The sequence below is a fragment of the Suncus etruscus genome, chromosome 1 (genome assembly GCF_024139225.1).
Source record: "Suncus etruscus isolate mSunEtr1 chromosome 1, mSunEtr1.pri.cur, whole genome shotgun sequence".
NCBI classification, from domain to species: domain Eukaryota; kingdom Metazoa; phylum Chordata; class Mammalia; order Eulipotyphla; family Soricidae; genus Suncus; species Suncus etruscus.
The window spans coordinates 49,252,686-49,260,534 of NC_064848.1; positions in this window are offsets into that span (position 1 = coordinate 49,252,686).

Consider the following 7,849-nt stretch of genomic DNA (forward strand, 5'->3'; position numbering starts at 1 on the left):
GATGAGCTTACATTTCAACTCCAAAGTACATGTTGTTTAAAGTAATTGTTTACTTTAATTGTTTTTCAGTCTTTGAGTCTGGTTAGTATATTTAAATGTGTCTCCACTGTAAGCATCAGAAAATTGAATTCAGTTTTCTGATTCATTAGGCCCTTTGTGTTTTTTTTTTCTTGATGAATTCAGGCCATTTGTTGAATCAAATAATTAACGATGGGGCTGGATGGAAGTGGATGCCATCCCAGGCCACGTGGCTCCACAACCCCCATCCAGCCTGCGGGTCCCAGGCCCAGGTGAACGGCAGAATCAAACTCATACAGAGACAGGCATCAGGAAGCATCAGCTTTATTCATGCCCTATCCACCACATGTGTGTGGCCTATCTCATAACCTTTCAAGCATTCAGCCATTCTTAGCTAGCCCTGCGTCTTAACTCCTTTCAGCCATCTTCCTTTGACCTCCATTCTGGTCAAAGACCAAAAGAGGCCAAGACCCAAAAGCCAGAAAGCCCAGCAGGGCAGAGACCCTAATCCTCTGGCTCAAAGGCTATCTCCCTATTCCAAGACCCCTCCCAGGAATGGGCCGGGTCTTACAGGTAAGGTCACACATAATATCTGGTTCCCAAGACCCCTCCCAGAAATGGGTGGGTCTCAGGTAGCTACACCTAAATCCAGGGTGGAGTTACAGCCATTGACATTAGTTACTGAGATGAAGGAATATTTTCCCATAATTTTTCAGAACTTATATGTGTTTGTGAAATTTGTTCTGGCTTAAATAAACCCTTTAATGCTTCTTGAAAAATGAGTTTTTAAGTTTCTGAATTACTAAGCTCTTGCTCGTCCATGAAATTTTGTTTTATTCCTTGAAATATGATTGATACTCTAGCTGGATAGAATATTTTTAGTGAAATATTAATTGCATTGAGTTTTTTTAAAGAATGTACACCATAAACAGACGCACTAATAACTGACCTGTTGATAAATTTGTTATGAATCTTATACGAATTCCTTTCTATGTAGTTCCTTCTTGATCTTGGTTTTTTTGTTGTTGTTGTTGTTTTTGGTTTTCTTTTGGGTCACACCTAGCTGTGCTCAGGGGTTACTCCTGGCTTTATGCTCAGAAATCCCTCCTGGCAGTCTCAGGGGACCATATGGAATGCCGGGATTCGAACCACTAACCTTCTGCATGCAAGGCAAATGCCTTACCTCCATGCTATCTCTCCAGCCCCGATGTTGTTATTTTTAATGTTCTATTTTGACTTTGTGATTCTGATTGATATGTATCTTGGAGTTTTTACTGAGATCTTCAGGTCTCTTGAATTTGGATGCAGGTACTCCAACAATGTGTCATTCTCTTGCCAATGGTTCTTTCTCATTCTCCCATTTCTTAGAGATTAAATTAGTTCTTATACAATCTTATAATCAATTAAAAATAAAAAACTAATATAAATGATGGTTCTTATATTGTTTCTCTTGAACTTATCACAAAGTTTTCTTATATACATTTTATTTCTGTTTGAATTCTTTCTCCAGCTTCTGTTTTCCTTTTTTTTAGAAGTTTCCTGTATCTCGCCTTGGTGCTCACTGTTTTTTCTCAGCTACCATCTCCCAATTTGAATCTTCCTAATGAGTTTTTAATTTCATCCACCATTCTCTTCAGTCTCATCTACTCTCATATTTGTGCTTTATTGACTACCTTAAGCACAGTTTCAGGAGCTCCTTTAACATTATAGTCATGATGTGTCTGAAAGTTATTATCTGAGAGATTATATAATTAGTTGGTACTATTAGATCTATTAGGCTAATATCTCCACCCAGTAAACTTGTTGAGTTTCAATATGAATTCCCATTGTATCTGTTGTGATTGAAAGTAAATCTTTGTGATCTAGTCCATGGAAACTTTGAACAATCCATATGAGTGAGCCAATCATTTTATTGTTTTCTTGTCTAACCTTTTCCAGCAACTTTCTGCTGTTCTTTATTTTGCTTTGGGGCAAGTTATGGCTAATAAGGCTACTATCAATGGCATATTAACTCTGACTCTCTGACTGTATATTTAGTTTTTTTTTTTTTTCTATTGACAATGCCTTGAGAGGTCCCTTCCTCACCCTGGAGAATAGGTAAATGGAGATAAAGACAGGTTTACTATTAGCACAGTCTTTGGAGGCAGGCAGATATATTCCTAAGCCTTTTGACTCATTATAGAAGGTCCAAGTGAGTTCTATGGAAGATGTGATGGAGAGAGCTACTAAGCAGTGATACAAGTGGCTGCTAGTTTCTGGAAACTTCAAGAGACTATGATGAGCTGCTTAGAAAGTGTCACCACTTTGCATGTGGGCCTACACAAGGGGTGGTTCCCTGAAATACAGTAACCCAGTTGCCCTGGAAAGTGAGCCCGAGGAAGGAAAAAGCCCTTACTATGAGAGGATGTCGATACTAGGATCTCAGACCTCCAAGGAAAGACAAGTACATTTCAGATAGTATTTTTGTTTTGTTTGTTTTTTAAATGTCATACCTTTTCAAAATCTGTTACTGCTACTGAAATGCTAATACTTTCTCTACCACAGTCCCTTAGACCTTTACCCTATTTGATCCCTTTCTCTCTGGTAACTACAGTTTTATAGTCAGATTGAGGATTCATTTATATTTAGGTTTGTTTGCTACTTTTCATTAGTTCTCTTTTTTTCACATATGTATGAGCTCATCTAGTATTTATATTTCTCCTGCTGATATTTTGGCTTAGAATGACCCTCCTCTATTTATGACAAATGACAAGGTGACATCTCTTTAAAAAATATTCCACCAGCATTCTATTGTATGTATATGTCACATTTTCCAAACTGCTAATTTGTTATTGTGCACTTGGGCTATTTCTTTATTTTGGTTTATTTATTTATTTATTTATTTATTTTTGGTTTTGGGACAACACCCAGCAGCGCTCAGATGTTACTCCTGGCTCTCTGCTCAGAAATTGCTCCTGGAAGGCATGGGGACCATATGGGACGCCAGCATTTGAACCACTGTTGGTTCTGGTCAGGCACTTGCAAAGCAAATGCTTTACCGCTGTGCTATTTCTCCAGCCCATTTATTTATTTATTTACTTATTTATTTATTAAACAGTAAAATTAGTGATTTATCATTCTTTGGTAGATGTATACAAGAGGAATTGCTGATCTATATAGTAGATCTATTTCTAATATTGTTTTCCATATAGGTTACACCAGTTTATATGCCCTCACTTGTATATGAGGTTTCTTGTTATATCCTCCTCTGCTTTTCTGAGAAAGGCTATGCTTACAGATGTTAGGCATTGTATATTTTTAACTTAAAAGTTCCGGGGCCAGAGCAATGGCACAAGCAGTAGGGTGTTTGCCTTGCACGCGCTGTCCTAGGATGGACCGTGGTTTGATCCCCCTGCGTCCCATATGGTCCCCCAAGCCAGGAGCAATTTCTGAGCCCCATAGCCAGAAGTAATATCTGAGCATCATCAGGTGTGGCCCAAAAACCAATAAAACAAAACAGAGACAAAAAACAAAGTTCCTCATTAATAAATAATAATCATTTTCATATGACCATTACTCATCTATTTTCTTTCTTGAAGTATCTTCAACTCTTTACCACCTTTTTTTGGGAGGGATTTTGGGCTACACTCGGTGATGCTCAGGGGTTACTCATGGTTCTGCACTCAGTAGTCACTCCTGGCTTGGGGGAGCCATATTGGACACCGGGGGATCTGTGGTCTGTCCTAAGCTAGCGCAGGCAAGGCAGACCCATTACTGCTTGCGCTACCGCTCCGGCCCCTCTTCACCATTTTTTGATGGAGTATTTTTTATTTTTGAGATTTTTAGTTCAGCATGTCTCTGGAATAATGATCCACTGTTGGTTGTAATGTTTTTCCTTTAATGCAGGCTTAAAGGTAATGAACACTTAAAATGGTAATGGACACTTTTGGATATTGTCTATATAAATACATATTTTATTTGAAAAGTATTAGCTTTTCAATCCTTAAAAATGTTACTGGATTAACTTTAATGTATGCAGAAAACTTTTGCCAAGGCAATTTGAATAACTTTAATGTATACCTCTCCCAAGGTTGCATGCTCTGATTTATCCATCTTGGAGAAACCTATGTTCTCTCTAAGTACACTATTTAAATACCCATGATTATAAATAATTTAATGTTTTTGGTGGATCTGCATGTTAACTATTTTGGCTCTGTGTGAGTTCACAGCATTGCTCATTTAATTTTGTTATGTGGGTTTCTCCCTAACCTGATGCAGTTTACTCACATGTATATGCAGTGATCAGTACTTGAGTTGGACTCTGTATATCTTTGGGATTTCGCATTACTCTCTTCTTGTTGACATTTCAACTTTGTGAACTATAGTCACATGATTATCCCTCAGTTCTCAGCTCTTCCTTCACTTAAGTGTCCCCTTGCATTTCCTATCCTGTTTCTTAACCTGGAAACTATCACTGTAGTAAATAGAAGCAATTAATATCAGATTTCACCTCATTTACTTTTCATCTCTCAGATAGCCATCTCTTAGCACTTAAAGGAGTGTGTTTAAATAAGTCACTTCAATTATAGATGTATGGGTTGATTATTTTTTGCAGTTGTCAAGTGAAAGTATATTTGAATTTTCCTATTTCATCTTGGCATTGGAAGTTTGATAAAATTAGGCAGGTAAGTCCAGAAAAGACGCAAATTGCTAACATCAGAAATAAAGTAAGGGAAATCATTGTTAAATGCATAAAAGTAATACAGGAATATTATAAGTAATTTATAATGCACTTAAATTTATAATGTAGATAAATATATTTCTTGAATGATAAAAGCTATGAAACCCCTTCAATAGGAAACTAATAACTTGAACTATTGTATGTAGTAAATAAAAATTGTAGATAGATGACTTTCTTACCTACAAAAACACATTCTGATCCAAATTACTTTAATAGTCTAAAAATGCTTTAAGAAAAGGTTTATGACTATTCTTTATAAAGTCTTGAAAGAAGTAGAAAATTAAATATAAAATTTATGCCAAAATCATATACTGCCTATTAAAAACAGTATTTTGTATGAATATAGTCATGGAAAATGTTATCAAATTATTATAAAATAAAATATAGTAATATATAAAATAATATTATGACCAACTGGGGACTGTTTCAGGAATGTTAGATCAGTTGAACATTTACATTTTAAAATCAATAATGCAATAACAATATTAATAAACTAAAATGTTATCTTAATAGCTGAAGAACAGTATTTGAAAAATGTTAAATAATATATTTATGAAAATACACTTAACAAAGGGGAAATTCCTGTCTGAAAAAAATGTGCCTATAAAAACCTTATAAATAATCTTTTACTTGATGATTACTGAGGAAATTCTTTATCCCTCCTCAGCAATATTGAAAATAAGGTAAATTTATCCCACCTCTGAAATGTTGAAAGTAAGGTAAAGATATGTATTCATATTCTGGTAAACATTGTGTAATGAGCAAAATATTTGTCATACATTCATGTATACATACCTAAATGGGTTCATATGTACAAAAAAGATGCAGTCTGAAAAGGAAGAAAAAAAACTGTCAGTATTTTAAGATAACTGCAAAGAAACTTGCAAAGAATTTACAGTTAAAAACCTAGACATAAAATTAATTTGGTGCAAATGAAATATAAAATTATTTATATACTGAATACTAACACACTTGCAAATTGAAAAATTAAAATGTTTTATAAAATAACTTCAAAAACCTTGAACTTCTTCAGGATAAATCTGCATATGTATAACATTTGTATGATAAAATTTTACAATGTTAAGATTCAGATCAAGAAATGTATGTAACTCCCAAAGTAGAATATTTTAAGACATTCATTCTTCTTAAATTCTTCTGTAAATTCAATGTAAATGCATTCTATATAATTCTCCAACATTTGCCTCTTAAAGCAGATACATACTAGTTTATTTCAAAATCTATATATAAAATCAGGAACATAAAACAAGAATACTTTTTAAAAAGAACACTGAATTTAAAAAATTTCACTCATTTTGTGATTTTTTTTCTATAAATAGTTAAGGAGCTATGGTTCAGTATACGTATCAATATAAATAAGTAAAATTGAGTATATAAGTCTTTACAGAGAGTGTTAATTGATTTTAACAAAGGAGCAAAGATAGCCACAAAAACAGAAATTGTTAGAAAGAAGTGTAGTAAAAATTGGGCATAACTGAAAAACATAATTTTACATAATAAAAGTCTACTTGATATAAATCATAGTCCTAAAATTAAAAATAAATATTCAGGACATTTGCTAATAAAATAGGAGTGGCCAGAGGGATAGTATAGTGGATATGTTACTTACCTTGTATATAACCAAACTGAGATTGATGCCCTATATCACATAAGATCTGTGTCCCTATAAGGAGTTATTTCTGAGCACAGATGAGTGGCCAAAACCTCTCAACCCCCTTTATTAGTATTCATTAGGGAAATATAAATTAAAATCATGATTAGATGTTATTGAGTAACTAAAAGAATAATAAATTTTGAAAAAGTGAGTCAATTTTTATAAATTCTATAACTTTTATATAGCTGTGTTATTTAGAGTTTGTCCATTCGCCTTGGTTAGAATGAACAGTGTTCACTTTTCTTAAGAAATTCTTACTATAGTAACTGGTAGTTTTTGACATCTGTATTTTATAGTTTCATTGAAATAGAAATTATATGAACCCAGTTTTTGGACATTTGAAATGCAAATATTCTTTGCTTTAAATTACTTTTATAAAGAAGGTTGAAAATTAATTAGACATTTAACAAAATCTATGGATTTTCTTCTTTCATAAAGAACTTTTAAAAGTAGTTAGACATCTAACAAAGGCTATGGTTTATTTTTGCCAAAGCCATATATTTCTATATTTTATATACTAGTTATTTTAGCTTTCCTTTTTTTTTTAGTCATTTGTTTCTCTGATTTATTTTAGTTTTAGCTATAGTCATTCTTCTCAATTCATTCCAATATACAATTGCTGCTACTGACCCTTAACATACTTATAACATTTACTGAATAAATGGTTTCTTATCTAGCTATTTCCTAGGAGAAATCTAATCCTTGAGTGTGGAAGAGGAATTTCTAAACTAAATGTTTGTTTGATTTTGCAGGTACCTAAACAGACATTTGTTCCACCACTGAAAATTGTCTGAGTGAATTGTCCAAGGCATTCATGGTGGTCTTAAAAGAAAGTAAAACGTATCTGACAGGATTCTCCAAACAGTTTCTAAACAGATCATCTGAATTCCTGAGTGAAAGATTTAAAAAAAAACCCCAAACTCTGTTTACCCATAGGGTATTCAATCAACAGTAATAAAGCAGATGTTTTAACAAGGAACACTTAGTTATGTCTGTCAGTCTGTCATTTAGTAAAGAGATCAGGATGCAATGGAGAATGAAAGGGTGAGAATAAAGGAAGGAGAGGAAGCAAAGAATCTTGTTATAACTGAACATAATAGCAACTGATGCACAAAATATAGACAATGGTTTAAATAACAATATGACAATCAAAGACCCTGTTTCATGTCTGAAGCAAGAGTTTACCCTACAATTTTGAAAGATAGAGCATTAAGTCTCTTAATTTTTCTTATATGCCAAACAGTGAATAATACAGACTAAGAAGAAATGTTCTAAGAACTAGAATATAGTTGTGTAAAATGCACAAGAAAAAGCTATCACTAATTTTAACAATTTGTTTCTTGGTAGTTGAGATCATTCCCTACTCTGTGGAGAGTATAAAAGCCTGAGACTTCAAAGGTGAAAGCTCTTGACAAAAATTTAGTAAAAATATCTAAAAA